Genomic DNA, 13,887 nt, shown 5'->3' on the forward strand with positions numbered 1-13,887 from the left:
CACAGCTTCCTCACTTTACCCGGATCCTCGAGTAAACAAGCAGAGTGAACTTGGACTCAGGGAGCAGGTGCTTCGGTTATGTTGTGGTCTCCCAGGAGATGTGGTGCAGAAATAATTTACTTTGGGAAAAAGTGAATCGTATCTGAGAAACTGTCAAAACATTTTTGGTGAATTTCCGGTGAATGAAAGTGACACATGGCTTTTAGTTGGGAGGAAGTCACCAATCACAGTTCACACTGTCACAGCAGCACAGATGTTTCTGCTCTGCCTCAGTCAGTGGTTCACTGTAGTCTGTTGATCACCAGCAGTGGTTTCTCAGTGCTGGTTGTGATGCTTTCAGTGACATTGACACTACTCTACATTCCCAGTGATCAGAAGCAGCAATTTATGAACGTGTGTCTCCTGCTGGTCTTTTGGTTTTGGTTTTGTTTCTCTTCCTGTTTATTCAGTCAGAAAACAACCACTCGTGTCCAGACTGTTGAATCAGTTTGTGTCTGATCGGATCCTGTCTCGGTTCTGGTCCCACAGACCATAGATTTAACTATTAAATATGAAATCAGCAGCTGCTTGGAGACGGTCCTGTCGTCTGTGAACACACTGATACCAAACGGCACAATGAAGATTTCAACTTTACAACTTTGCAGCTGTTCACTCTCCTGGAGCGTAAACTCCACAGAGAGAAATGATGTTCTTCTTCTGCCTTAGTTAAGTTCAGTGGGTTTCTGCCTGATTGCTGAGCTAATAAACACTCTGATTGACCGCAGCCTATAAAAAAGAGTATGATCCCCGCAGCAGTGTGACAAAGAAGCACATTAGCAGCTCATCGCCGGCCACTAATGGCTCTGTTAATGTCACTTGCTCCATCAAGGGTTTGATGGCTTTCTCATAACTCTGAATCACCACGTGACCTTTGCCCCTTTAAATGAGGTTGTCAGCTTGAGATGTATTCCGAGCACCAGGCGACTTTGAGGATTCAGGAATTTGAAATCATTATGTCCTCGGATGCCTCTTTGTCTGTTTTCAGTTTCAGTGTTCAGAGTGTTGCAGCTTGTACGTATGATCTATTTCATACAGGACGAATCTGATGGTTTATACAAATGTGTTCTGGCATTTTAAAGTCGATGCTCATTGTTCTCATGTGGACACTGCACAGGTCAACATTCACTACTGATGAATCTTGTACCTGGCAGCTGATGCCCTGTGTCAGTGTGATACGGTTTATCGTCGTCTCCTAAAAACAGAGAAACTCTGTGGAACCTTCTTGTTATTCTTCATATCTCTGTCTGTTGGACACAGGCTGTTATTTTCTTCAAAACCTTTACAGAACATTATGTGGCCTGAGGCTGAGAATCGGTTTCACCAGCGTGGGCAAAACGAGTGGGATGGAAGCCATTTCCGTGTTATTTACAGACCTGTATCTAACAGCAGGCTTTCAGCTGGGCAGGCCAGTATCGATCTGTTTAGATGCTCTGAAGTCTGGGGATGCATTAAGAAGAGGAGCACTCCCTGAACCACTTCGATCATAGTGAAATGTTAATTAGCCATCAGAAGGCTGTAAGAAAGGAAAAAGAGCATCAGCTCATCAGTTTCTCTGATCAATAGAGAGCATAATGAAATCTGCTGAAGCTCTCATTTGTGGTGTGAATTTTCCTGTTGCTGCAGTTCTTTGTGTCTGAATGAGCCTCTAACCACTGAGACAAATGCACGATTAATATTTTAAATGGTCGTTGCGTAACTTCACTGTGTGGCTAACATCCTGGAACCAACCCAAAGACAAATGGTTCGATGTACATTCTGACAACTAACAAGTAAGTACTGATGTTCACAGAACAAGATCCTTCTGTTACGATTCCGCAAACTAAATAATTTATCTGCTGTCCTCAACTAATCTCTCTCCTGACTCATTATCAGGTCCTTCATGTCACACACACATTCAACATTAAAAGTGATGGTGGATAAAGAAATGTTAAAGGTCCACGTCCAGAGTTGGTAAAGCAGCCCCACATCATGATGCTCCCCCCACCATACTTCACCCTGAGAAGATGTTTTCATGTTCATTGTTCTGTTTTTACACCAACACAAACTGTGATAAATGTGAAAAGCTTGAACTTGAAAGCAGCTGTCGCTGAGGTTGTTTGTGTTTCTGAGCTTGGACAAAAAATCTGGTTTATTATAACTTGTCCATCATTTCTTTGGTTTATGATGACGTAATACTACGTAGGTTTGCTGAACTGTGGGAACACGGCGGCGTGTCTACAACAAAGTAAACAGAGTAAAAACACGACTGACCAGACGGAGACAGGCTGATGTCACAAAAATGTAAATAATAGCAGTACAAAGAAAATCTTTGTGCTTCATTAGCTTAGTTGCTCCAAGTTGGTTGTTTCCAGACAGTTTGGGTCTGATCATCACCTGCAGTCCTCTTCACAGCAGAACATGTTGAAGCGATGTACTGAACAGTGAGCTGCAGTAAGAACTAATCCATTTGTAAACAGTTTGGAGGGTGTTTCTTAATCTAATCGTTTCCAAAGCTACTAAAACAAGCTCAAAGTGAAATTATACTGAAACAGTGTTCCCACAGTTTCCAGACGACTGATTGTATAGGATTATGAACCCCTGGTGCCAAGTCAGAGGTCGTCTCTGGCATCTCTTTAGTGTTTTTACTTGAGTCCAGAGCTCAGAACCATGACACCAGATCACAGGAATGTTGGAGTCTCTCATCCCTCCATCATGTGTGTTTGGGATCCCTTCAGTGAGTTGTTGTTGTTTTAAAATGAGTCAGCTCGAAAATAATCAGCAGGAGAAAGTTGTCGAACAGCTCAGGCACGTTATTAGCTAGTTAGCTACAGCTCATTAAACCTAAAATGAGAAGCCTGTTTTTGTCTGACTTCAAGAACAACGACTTCACAGAAAAACACATTGTGTGGACGGCAGCATGCTATATGTATATATCATTCAGCATAAATGGAGCCCCTACCCCCCACCCTACCATCACTGATGCTGGCTGCTGGATGGTCCCTCTCCTCTTTAATGAGCTTGAATCATCTTCCCTGTCAGTGCTGTTTAGTTTTTTCATTATACTTTTCAGATTGAAAGAAACTGAACTCCACGTGTGAACACTAAATCAATATTCTAATAAATCCCCTGCTGTGTGCCTGTCTGCCCACTCACAGGCTCCATTTCTTCTACTGTGTATTTATGTGGACTTTCTGAACTCATGCGGGACCTGTTACAGGAAAAGGTGTTTTAAATGAGGCCAAACATGTTTCATTGGGGCAGTTACTTAGCTGTGTCTGTGCCAAATAGAAGCACAGGTGGGGGTTAAATTGGTATGCCAAGTGTTGGTTCCAAAATCAAAACAGACTTCTATAAGAACTTATTACAGTGGACGTAACTCTGGTGTTTCTGTCTGAACTATCAGGTCTGTTGGCGCAACAAGCAGAGCTTCGTGTTTTTCTCTCTTTGTTGGTCCACATGTGTCTAATCAATAAAAGTGTTGATGCTAGAACGTGTGGAGTGAGCTGGACTGTTATGTTCATCGTGCTGGAATCATCTGTGATTATCTGCGCGTGGTTGTTTTCTTTTTGTGCCAAATTCCACTCAGAAAATAATGAGAATAGCATTTATCATCATCGTTATCATGGAGAACTTACTGGGGAGCTGACATCACGTCTGCCTGATTTAAAGTTGTTTGCTCAAACTTTATTTAGACGTGATTCCAGTTTCCAGATGTTTATGTGTTTCGTCAGTGGGAGTGGTGAGTCATGCCCTCCCCTTCCCGTACCACAGCCCCCTTTGCAGATTGGCAGGCTGTTAGCCTCTTTAGGAAATACTGTTTGATGCACTGCTAACATGCAGATAGGAAGGGAGGGGACGGCCAAAGCTTCCGTGCACAAAAGGATGTTTAATTTAAATTACAAGTGGAGTTTGGAGAAAATTCGACACATCAAGACACACGGTGACAAAATGTCCTGAGATGTGAAGTAAATTAAACATCCTCATCATAACACAGAGGACTCAAATTTAAATGGTCTTTTCATTTCAGAACATGTGCAGCCTGTGTGATGCACATGCGATCCCTCCCTGCTATCCTTTCCTGACCTGCAGTTTCTGCTCTCGGAGCGGAAGCGCTGAACAGAGGCGAGCTAGTGAGGGTTGCTGGGAATAACAAATTACATAAACTAATGGCGCCGTAATGGATCCTTTCTACGCTGCAACGACAGATAGAGTGAATGCCATAGAAGTGACTTTGAGCAGGACTGCTGGATTTAAATTACTGAGGAAGGAAAGAATAAAAATACCAACAGTAGATCTGGTGATGCTGCAGATGTTGTGCAACTGTTTATATCTTTGCAGCACTTCCATCCATTACACCCACACCTCCTTCTTACAAGTGTTGCTAAACAGCAGAGGAACGTAAATCCAGTCGCTCATTAAATTTTTAAAAGCAACACAACAAAAATAATTTCCAGGAAGATTAGATGGTGTGAATATTATACGATTAACTGCAGCAGAAATGAGTGACAAGCATGAGAAATCTCCAGACTGTTTATTTTAACGGATAAGATCTCAAAGCAAATATGGTCTGTTAGGAGTCAATCATATGTGAGAGGAAGGAAATGAGTTCATAAGGACCAATCCTGAACTTATCAACAAGTGTGAACAAAGCCACATCACAGATCCATAACTGATGAGCTGCTTTAGACTAACTAATGATGAATCACTGACTGGTTCAGGCAGTAAAACATGACACCGCCTGCATCTAGACAAGTGCTTCTACATTAAAAAATACTGCTCCACCCGTGTTAAGGAGCCCAATAAGCTGTAGAAGCTAAAGTTAGCACAACTCCCACTCCCACAGGGATGATTAGATTTTTCTACAGTGAAGGTTCAGTTTTCAGTCTGTCCGTCTAAACTATCCAGAGGACCGGTACTAACGCAGGCTCTGACAATGAAAGTAATAATTATTGTTTCAAAGTCCTGAAGGAGAGTTTTACAGACAAATAGCTGGAAATAGAAAACACAAAGAGAAACCACTGGAGGTCCACAGCCACACTAGCAGCTCTGTGAATCTAGTGCGACATAACAGCTGATTTAATTTCAGTATGCTGACGTAAATAATATTGTCCAAGTTCCACATCGTGGCAGAGACAGAGTGAAAATGACTTTTAAACTGATGCTGTTGTACATTTAAAATGATTAAAATCTCTTCTGATATGAATCAACTGCTGCAGCTGAGGATGGTGAAGAAACAAAAACACATCAGTAGAGTCTAATAGAGTCTGCTGGTTCTTCAATAGAGTCTAATAGAGTCTGCTGGTTCTTCAATAGAGTCTAATAGAGTCTGCTGGTTCTTCAATAGAGTCTAATAGAGTCTCTGGTTCTTCAATAGAGTCTAATAGAGTCTGCTGGTTCTTCAATAGAGTCTAATAGAGTCTGCTGGTTCTTCAATAGAGTCTAATAGAGTCTGCTGGTTCTTCAATAGAGTCTAATAGAGTCTCTGGTTCTTCAATAGAGTCTAATAGAGTCTCTGGTTCTTCAATAGAGTCTAATAGAGTCTGCTGGTTCTTCAATAGAGTCTAATAGAGTCTCTGGTTCTTCAATAGAGTCTAATAGAGTCTGCTGGTTCTTCAATAGAGTCTAATAGAGTCTGCTGGTTCTTCAATAGAGTCTAATAGAGTCTCTGGTTCTTCAATAGAGTCTAATAGAGTCTGCTGGTTCTTCAATAGAGTCTAATAGAGTCTCTGGTTTAATAGAGTCTCTGGTTATTCAATAGAGTCTAATAGAGTCTGCTGGTTCTTCAATAGAGTCTAATAGAGTCTCTGGTTCTTCAATAGAGTCTAATAGAGTCTGCTGGTTCTTCAACAGAGTCTAATAGAGTCTCTGGTTCTTCAATAGAGTCTAATAGAGTCTGCTGGTTCTTCAATAGAGTCTAATAGAGTCTCTGGTTCTTCAATAGAGTCTAATAGAGTCTCTGGTTCTTCAATAGAGTCTAATAGAGTCTCTGGTTCTTCAATAGAGTCTAATAGAGTCTCTGGTTCTTCAATAGAGTCTAATAGAGTCTGCTGGTTCTTCAATAGAGTCTAATAGAGTCTCTGGTTCTTCAATAGAGTCTAATAGAGTCTGCTGGTTCTTCAATAGAGTCTAATAGAGTCTGCTGGTTCTTCAATAGAGTCTAATAGAGTCTCTGGTTCTTCAATAGAGTCTAATAGAGTCTGCTGGTTCTTCAATAGAGTCTGCTGGTTCTTCAATAGAGTCTAATAGAGTCTGCTGGTTCTTCAATAGAGTCTAATAGAGTCTCTGGTTCTTCAATAGAGTCTGCTGGTTCTTCAATAGAGTCTAATAGAGTCTGCTGGTTCTTCAATAGAGTCTAATAGAGTCTGCTGGTTCTTAAATAGAGTCTAATAGAGTCTCTGGTTCTTCAATAGAGTCTAATAGAGTCTGCTGCTACAGTAGTCTGCTGTTTCTTCAGTAGTCTACTGGTTCTTCAGTAGTCTGCTGGTTCTTCAGTAGTCTGCTGGTTCTTCAGTAGTCTACTGGTTCTTCAGTAGTCTGCTGGTTCTTCAGTAGTCTGCTGGTTCTTCAGTAGTCTACTGGTTCTTCAGTAGTCTGCTGGTTCTTCAGTAGTCTGCTGTTTCTTCAGTAGTCTGCTGGCTCTTCAGTAGTCTGCTGGTTCTTCAGTAGTCTGCTGGTTCTTCAGTAGTCTACTGGTTCTTCAGTAGTCTGCTGGTTCTTCAGTAGTCTGCTGTTTCTTCAGTAGTCTGCTGGTTCTTCAGTAGTCTGCTGTTTCTTCAGTAGTCTGCTGGCTCTTCAGTAGGCTACTGGTTCTTCAGTAGTCTGCTGTTTCTTCTGCTGTTTCTTCAGTAGTCTGCTGTTTCTTCAGTAGTCTGCTGTTTCTTCTGCTGGTTCTTCAGTAGTCTACTGGTTCTTCAGTAGTCTGCTGGTTCTTCAGTAGTCTGCTGGTTCTTCAGTAGTCTACTGGTTCTTCAATAGTCTACTGGTTCTTCAGTAGTCTTCAATAGAGTCTGCTGGTTCTTCAATAGAGTCTAATAGAGTCTCTGGTTCTTCAATAGAGTCTAATTGAGTCTCTGGTTCTTCAATAGAGTCTAATAGAGTCTGCTTGTTCTTCAATAGAGTCTAATAGAGTCTGCTGGTTCTTCAATAGAGTCTAATAGAGTCTGCTGGTTCTTCAATAGAGTCTAATTGAGTCTCTGGTTCTTCAATAGAGTCTCTGGTACTTCAATAGAGTCTAATAGAGTCTGCTGGTTCTTCAATAGTCTACTGTTTCTTTAGTAGTCTGCTGTTTCTTCAGTAGTCTGCTGGTTCTTCAGTAGTCTGCTGGCTCTTCAGTAGTCTGCTGTTTCTTCAGTAGTCTACTGGTTCTTCAGTAGTCTACTGGTTCTTCAGTAGTCTGCTGGTTCTTCAGTAGTCTACTGGTTCTTCAGTAGTCTACTGGTTCTTCAGTAGTCTACTGGTTCTTCAGTAGTCTGCTGTTTCTTCAGTAGTCTGCTGTTTCTTCTGCTGTTTCTTCAGTAGTCTGCTGTTTCTTCAGTAGTCTGCTGTTTCTTCTGCTGTTTCTTCAGTAGTCTGCTGTTTCTTCAGTAGTCTGCTGTTTCTTCTGCTGGTTCTTCAGTAGTCTGCTGGTTCTTCAGTAGTCTGCTGTTTCTTCTGCTGTTTCTTCAGTAGTCTACTGGTTCTTCAGTAGTCTGCTGTTTCTTCAGTAGTCTACTGGTTCTTCAGTAGTCTGCTGTTTCTTCAGTAGTCTGCTGTTTCTTCTGCTGGTTCTTCAGTAGTCTGCTGGTTCTTCAGTAGTCTGCTGTTTCTTCTGCTGTTTTCTCAGTAGTCTACTGGTTTCTTCAGTAGTCTGCTGTTTCTTCAGTAGTCTACTGGTTCTTCAGTAGTCTGCTGTTTCTTCAGTAGTCTGCTGGTACTTCAGTAGTCTGCTGTTTCTTCAGTAGTCTGCTGTTTCTTCAGTAGTCTACTGTTTCTTCAGTAGTCTGCTGGTTCTTCAGTAGTCTGCTGTTTCTTCAGTAGTCTGCTGGTTCTTCAGTAGTCTGCTGGTTCTTCTGCTGTTTCTTCAGTAGTCTGCTGGTTCTTCAGTAGTCTGCTGGTTCTTCAGTAGTCTACTGGTTCTTCAGTAGTCTGCTGGTTCTTCAGTAGTCTGCTGGTTCTTCAGTAGTCTGCTGTTTCTTCAGTAGTCTGCTGGCTCTTCAGTAGTCTGCTGTTTCTTCAGTAGTCTACTGGTTCTTCAGTAGTCTGCTGGTTCTTCAGTAGTCTGCTGGTTCTTCAGTAGTCTACTGTTCTTCAGTAGTCTGCTGGTTCTCAGTAGTCTGCTGGTTCTTCAGTAGTCTACTGGTTCTTCAGTAGTCTGCTGGTTCTCAGTAGTCTGCTCTCTGCTGGTTCTTCAGTAGTCTGCTGGTTCTTCAGTAGTCTGCTGGTTCTTCAGTAGTCTACTGGTTCTTCAGTAGTCTGCTGTTTCTTCAGTAGTCTGCTGGTTCTTCAGTAGTCTGCTGGCTCTTCAGTAGTCTACTGGTTCTTCAGTAGTCTGCTGGTTCTTCAGTAGTCTGCTGGTTCTTCAGTAGTCTACTGGTTCTTCAGTAGTCTACTGGTTCTTCAGTAGTCTGCCGTTTCTTTTGCTGTTTCTTCAGTAGTCTGCTGTTTCTTCAGTAGTCTGCTGTTTCTTCAGTAGTCTACTGGCTCTTCAGTAGTCTGCTGGTTCTTCAGTAGTCTGCTGGTTCTTCAGTAGTCTACTGGTTCTTCAGTAGTCTGCTGGCTCTTCAGTAGTCTGCTGGTTCTTCAGTAGTCTGCTGTTTCTTCTGCTGTTTCTTCAGTAGTCTGCTGTTTCTTCAGTAGTCTGCTGTTTCTTCTGCTGTTTCTTCAGTAGTCTGCTGTTTCTTCAGTAGTCTGCTGTTTCTTCTGCTGGTTCTTCAGTAGTCTACTGGTTCTTCAGTAGTCTGCTGGTTCTTCAGTAGTCTGCTGGTTCTTCAGTAGTCTACTGGTTCTTCAATAGTCTACTGGTTCTTCAGTAGTCTTCAATAGAGTCTGCTGGTTCTTCAATAGAGTCTAATAGAGTCTCTGGTTCTTCAATAGAGTCTAATTGAGTCTCTGGTTCTTCAATAGAGTCTAATAGAGTCTGCTTGTTCTTCAATAGAGTCTAATAGAGTCTGCTGGTTCTTCAATAGAGTCTAATAGAGTCTGCTGGTTCTTCAATAGAGTCTAATTGAGTCTCTGGTTCTTCAATAGAGTCTCTGGTACTTCAATAGAGTCTAATAGAGTCTGCTGGTTCTTCAATAGTCTACTGTTTCTTTAGTAGTCTGCTGTTTCTTCAGTAGTCTACTGGTTCTTCAGTAGTCTGCTGTTTCTTCAGTAGTCTGCTGTTTCTTCAGTAGTCTGCTGTTTCTTCTGCTGGTTCTTCAGTAGTCTGCTGTTTCTTCAGTAGTCTGCTGTTTCTTCTGCTGTTTCTTCAGTAGTCTGCTGGTTCTTCAGTAGTCTGCTGTTTCTTCAGTAGTCTACTGGTTCTTCAGTAGTCTGCTGGTTCTTCAGTAGTCTGCTGGCTCTTCAGTAGTCTGCTGTTTCTTCAGTAGTCTACTGGTTCTTCAGTAGTCTACTGGTTCTTCAGTAGTCTACTGGTTCTTCAGTAGTCTGCTGGTTCTTCAGTAGTCTACTGGTTCTTCAGTAGTCTACTGGTTCTTCAGTAGTCTACTGGTTCTTCAGTAGTCTGCTGTTTCTTCAGTAGTCTGCTGTTTCTTCTGCTGTTTCTTCAGTAGTCTGCTGTTTCTTCAGTAGTCTGCTGTTTCTTCTGCTGTTTCTTCAGTAGTCTGCTGGTTCTTCAGTAGTCTGCTGTTTCTTCTGCTGGTTCTTCAGTAGTCTGCTGGTTCTTCAGTAGTCTGCTGTTTCTTCTGCTGTTTCTTCAGTAGTCTACTGGTTCTTCAGTAGTCTGCTGTTTCTTCAGTAGTCTACTGGTTCTTCAGTAGTCTGCTGTTTCTTCAGTAGTCTGCTGGTTCTTCAGTAGTCTGCTGTTTCTTCAGTAGTCTGCTGTTTCTTCAGTAGTCTACTGTTTCTTCAGTAGTCTGCTGGTTCTTCAGTAGTCTGCTGTTTCATCAGTAGTCTGCTGGTTCTTCAGTAGTCTGCTGGTTCTTCTGCTGTTTCTTCAGTAGTCTGCTGGTTCTTCAGTAGTCTGCTGGTTCTTCAGTAGTCTACTGGTTCTTCAGTAGTCTGCTGGTTCTTCAGTAGTCTGCTGGTTCTTCAGTAGTCTGCTGTTTCTTCAGTAGTCTGCTGGCTCTTCAGTAGTCTGCTGTTTCTTCAGTAGTCTACTGGTTCTTCAGTAGTCTGCTGGTTCTTCAGTAGTCTGCTGGTTCTTCAGTAGTCTACTGGTTCTTCAGTAGTCTGCTGGTTCTTCAGTAGTCTGCTGGTTCTTCAGTAGTCTACTGGTTCTTCAGTAGTCTGCTGGTTCTTCAGTAGTCTGCTGTTTCTTCTGCTGGTTCTTCAGTAGTCTGCTGGTTCTTCAGTAGTCTGCTGGTTCTTCAGTAGTCTACTGGTTCTTCAGTAGTCTGCTGTTTCTTCAGTAGTCTGCTGGTTCTTCAGTAGTCTGCTGGCTCTTCAGTAGTCTACTGGTTCTTCAGTAGTCTGCTGGTTCTTCAGTAGTCTGCTGGTTCTTCAGTAGTCTACTGGTTCTTCAGTAGTCTACTGGTTCTTCAGTAGTCTGCCGTTTCTTCTGCTGTTTCTTCAGTAGTCTGCTGGTTCTTCAGTAGTCTACTGTTTCTTCAGTAGTCTGCTGTTTCTTCTGCTGGTTCTTCAGTAGTCTGCTGGTTCTTCAGTAGTCTGCTGGTTCTTCAGTAGTCTGCTGGTTCTTCAGTAGTCTGCTGTTTCTTCTGCTGGTTCTTCAGTAGTCTGCTGTTTCTTCAGTAGTCTGCTGTTTCTTCAGTAGTCTACTGGTTCTTCAGTAGTCTGCTGTTTCTTCAGTAGTCTGCTGGTTCTTCAGTAGTCTGCTGTTTCATCAGTAGTCCACTGGTTCTTCAGTAGTCTTCTGGTTCTTCAGTAGTCTGCTGGTTCTTCAGTAGTCTGCTGGTTCTTCAGTAGTCTGCTGTTTCTTCAGTAGTCTGCTGTTTCTTCTGCTGGTTCTAGGGTAGTCTGCTGTTTCTTCAGTAGTCTACTGTTTCTTCAGTAGTCTGCTGTTTCTTCAGTAGTCTGCTGTTTCTTCAGTAGTCTGCTGGTTCATCAGGAGTCTGCTGGTTCTTCAGTAGTCTGCTGTTTCTTCTGCTGGTTCTTCAGTAGTCTGCTGTTTCTTCTGCTGGTTCTTCAGTAGTCTGCTGTTTCTTCAGTAGTCTGCTGGTTCTTCAGTAGTCTGCTGGTTCTTCAATAGTCTGCTGGTTCTTCAGTAGTCTGCTGTTTCTTCTGCTGGTTCTTCAGTAGTCTGCTGTTTCTTCTGCTGGTTCTTCAGTAGTCTGCTGTTTCTTCTGCTGGTTCTTCAGTAGTCTACTGGTTCTTCAGTAGTCTGCTGGTTCTTCAGTAGTCTGCTGGTTCTTCAGTAGTCTACTGGTTCTTCAGTAGTCTACTGGTTCTTCAGTAGTCTTCAATAGAGTCTGCTGGTTCTTCAATAGAGTCTAATAGAGTCTCTGGTTCTTCAATAGAGTCTAATTGAGTCTCTGGTTCTTCAATAGAGTCTAATAGAGTCTGCTTGTTCTTCAATAGAGTCTAATAGAGTCTGCTGGTTCTTCAATAGAGTCTAATAGAGTCTGCTGGTTCTTCAATAGAGTCTAATTGAGTCTCTGGTTCTTCAATAGAGTCTCTGGTACTTCAATAGAGTCTAATAGAGTCTGCTGGTTCTTCAATAGTCTACTGTTTCTTTAGTAGTCTGCTGTTTCTTCAGTAGTCTACTGGTTCTTCAGTAGTCTGCTGTTTCTTCAGTAGTCTACTGGTTCTTCAGTAGTCTGCTGGTTCTTCAGTAGTCTGCTGTTTCTTCAGTAGTCTGCTGGTTCTTCAGTAGTCTACTGGTTCTTCAGTAGTCTACTGGTTCTTCAGTAGTCTGCTGTTTCTTCAGTAGTCTGCTGGTTCTTCAGTAGTCTGCTGGTTCTTCAGTAGTCTACTGGTTCTTCAGTAGTCTACTGGTTCTTCAGTAGTCTACTGGTTCTTCAGTAGTCTACTGGTTCTTCAGTAGTCTGCTGTTTCTTCAGTAGTCTGCTGTTTCTTCAGTAGTCTGCTGTTTCTTCAGTAGTCTGCTGTTTCTTCTGCTGTTTCTTCAGTAGTCTGCTGGTTCTTCAGTAGTCTGCTGTTTCTTCTGCTGTTTCTTCAGTAGTTTGCTGGTTCTTCAGTAGTCTGCTGTTTCTTCTGCTGGTTCTTCAGTAGTCTGCTGTTTCTTCAGTAGTCTACTGGTTCTTCAGTAGTCTGCTGTTTCTTCAGTAGTCTGCTGGTTCTTCAGTAGTCTGCTGGTTCTTCAGTAGTCTGCTGTTTCTTCAGTAGTCTGCTGTTTCTTCAGTAGTCTGCTGTTTCTTCTGCTGGTTCTTCAGTAGTCTGCTGTTTCTTCAGTAGTCTACTGTTTCTTCAGTAGTCTGCTGTTTCATCAGTAGTCTGCTGGTTCTTCAGTAGTCTGCTGGTTCTTCTGCTGTTTCTTCAGTAGTCTGCTGGTTCTTCAGTAGTCTACTGTTTCTTCAGTAGTCTGCTGTTTCTTCAGTAGTCTGCTGTTTCTTCAGTAGTCTACTGTTTCTTCAGTAGTCTGCTGTTTCATCAGTAGTCTGCTGGTTCTTCAGTAGTCTGCTGGTTCTTCTGCTGTTTCTTCAGTAGTCTGCTGCTACAGTAGTCTGCTGGTTCTTCAGTAGTCTGCTGGTTCTTCAGTAGTCTGCTGGTTCTTCAGTAGTCTGCTGTTTCTTCAGTAGTCTGCTGGCTCTTCAGTAGTCTGCTGGTTCTTCAGTAGTCTGCTGTTTCTTCAGTAGTCTGCTGGTTCTTCAGTAGTCTGCTGTTTCTTCAGTAGTCTGCTGGTTCTTCAGTAGTCTGCTGCTACAGTAGTCTGCTGGTTCTTCAGTAGTCTGCTGGTTCTTCAGTAGTCTGCTGGTTCTTCAGTAGTCTGCTGTTTCTTCAGTAGTCTGCTGGCTCTTCAGTAGTCTGCTGTTTCTTCAGTAGTCTACTGGTTCTTCAGTAGTCTGCTGGTTCTTCAGTAGTCTGCTGGTTCTTCAGTAGTCTACTGGTTCTTCAGTAGTCTGCTGGTTCTTCAGTAGTCTGCTGGTTCTTCAGTAGTCTACTGGTTCTTCAGTAGTCTGCTGGTTCTTCAGTAGTCTGCTGGTTCTTCAGTAGTCTGCTGTTTCTTCTGCTGGTTCTTCAGTAGTCTGCTGGTTCTTCAGTAGTCTGCTGGTTCTTCAGTAGTCTACTGGTTCTTCAGTAGTCTGCTGTTTCTTCAGTAGTCCGCTGTCTCTTCAGTAGTCTGCTGGCTCTTCAGTAGTCTACTGGTTCTTCAGTAGTCTGCTGGTTCTTCAGTAGTCTGCTGTTTCTTCTGCTGGTTCTTCAGTAGTCTGCTGTTTCTTCAGTAGTCTGCTGTTTCTTCAGTAGTCTACTGGTTCTTCAGTAGTCTGCTGTTTCTTCAGTAGTCTGCTGGTTCTTCAGTAGTCTGCTGTTTCTTCAGTAGTCTACTGTTTCTTCAGTAGTCTGCTGGTTCTTCAGTAGTCTGCTGTTTCATCAGTAGTCCACTGGTTCTTCAGTAGTCTGCTGGTTCTTCAGTAGTCTGCTGGTTCTTCAGTAGTCTGCTGTTTCTTCAGTAGTCTACTGTTTCTTCAGTAGTCTGCTGTTTCTTCAGTAGTCTGCTGTTTCTTCAGTAGTCTGCTGGTTCATCAGGAGTCTGCTGGTTCTTCAGTAGTCTTCTGTTTCTTCTGCTGGTTCTTCAGTAGTCTGCTGTTTCTT

This window comes from Anabas testudineus, chromosome 8 (genome assembly GCF_900324465.2).
Source record: "Anabas testudineus chromosome 8, fAnaTes1.2, whole genome shotgun sequence".
NCBI lineage: Eukaryota > Metazoa > Chordata > Actinopteri > Anabantiformes > Anabantidae > Anabas > Anabas testudineus.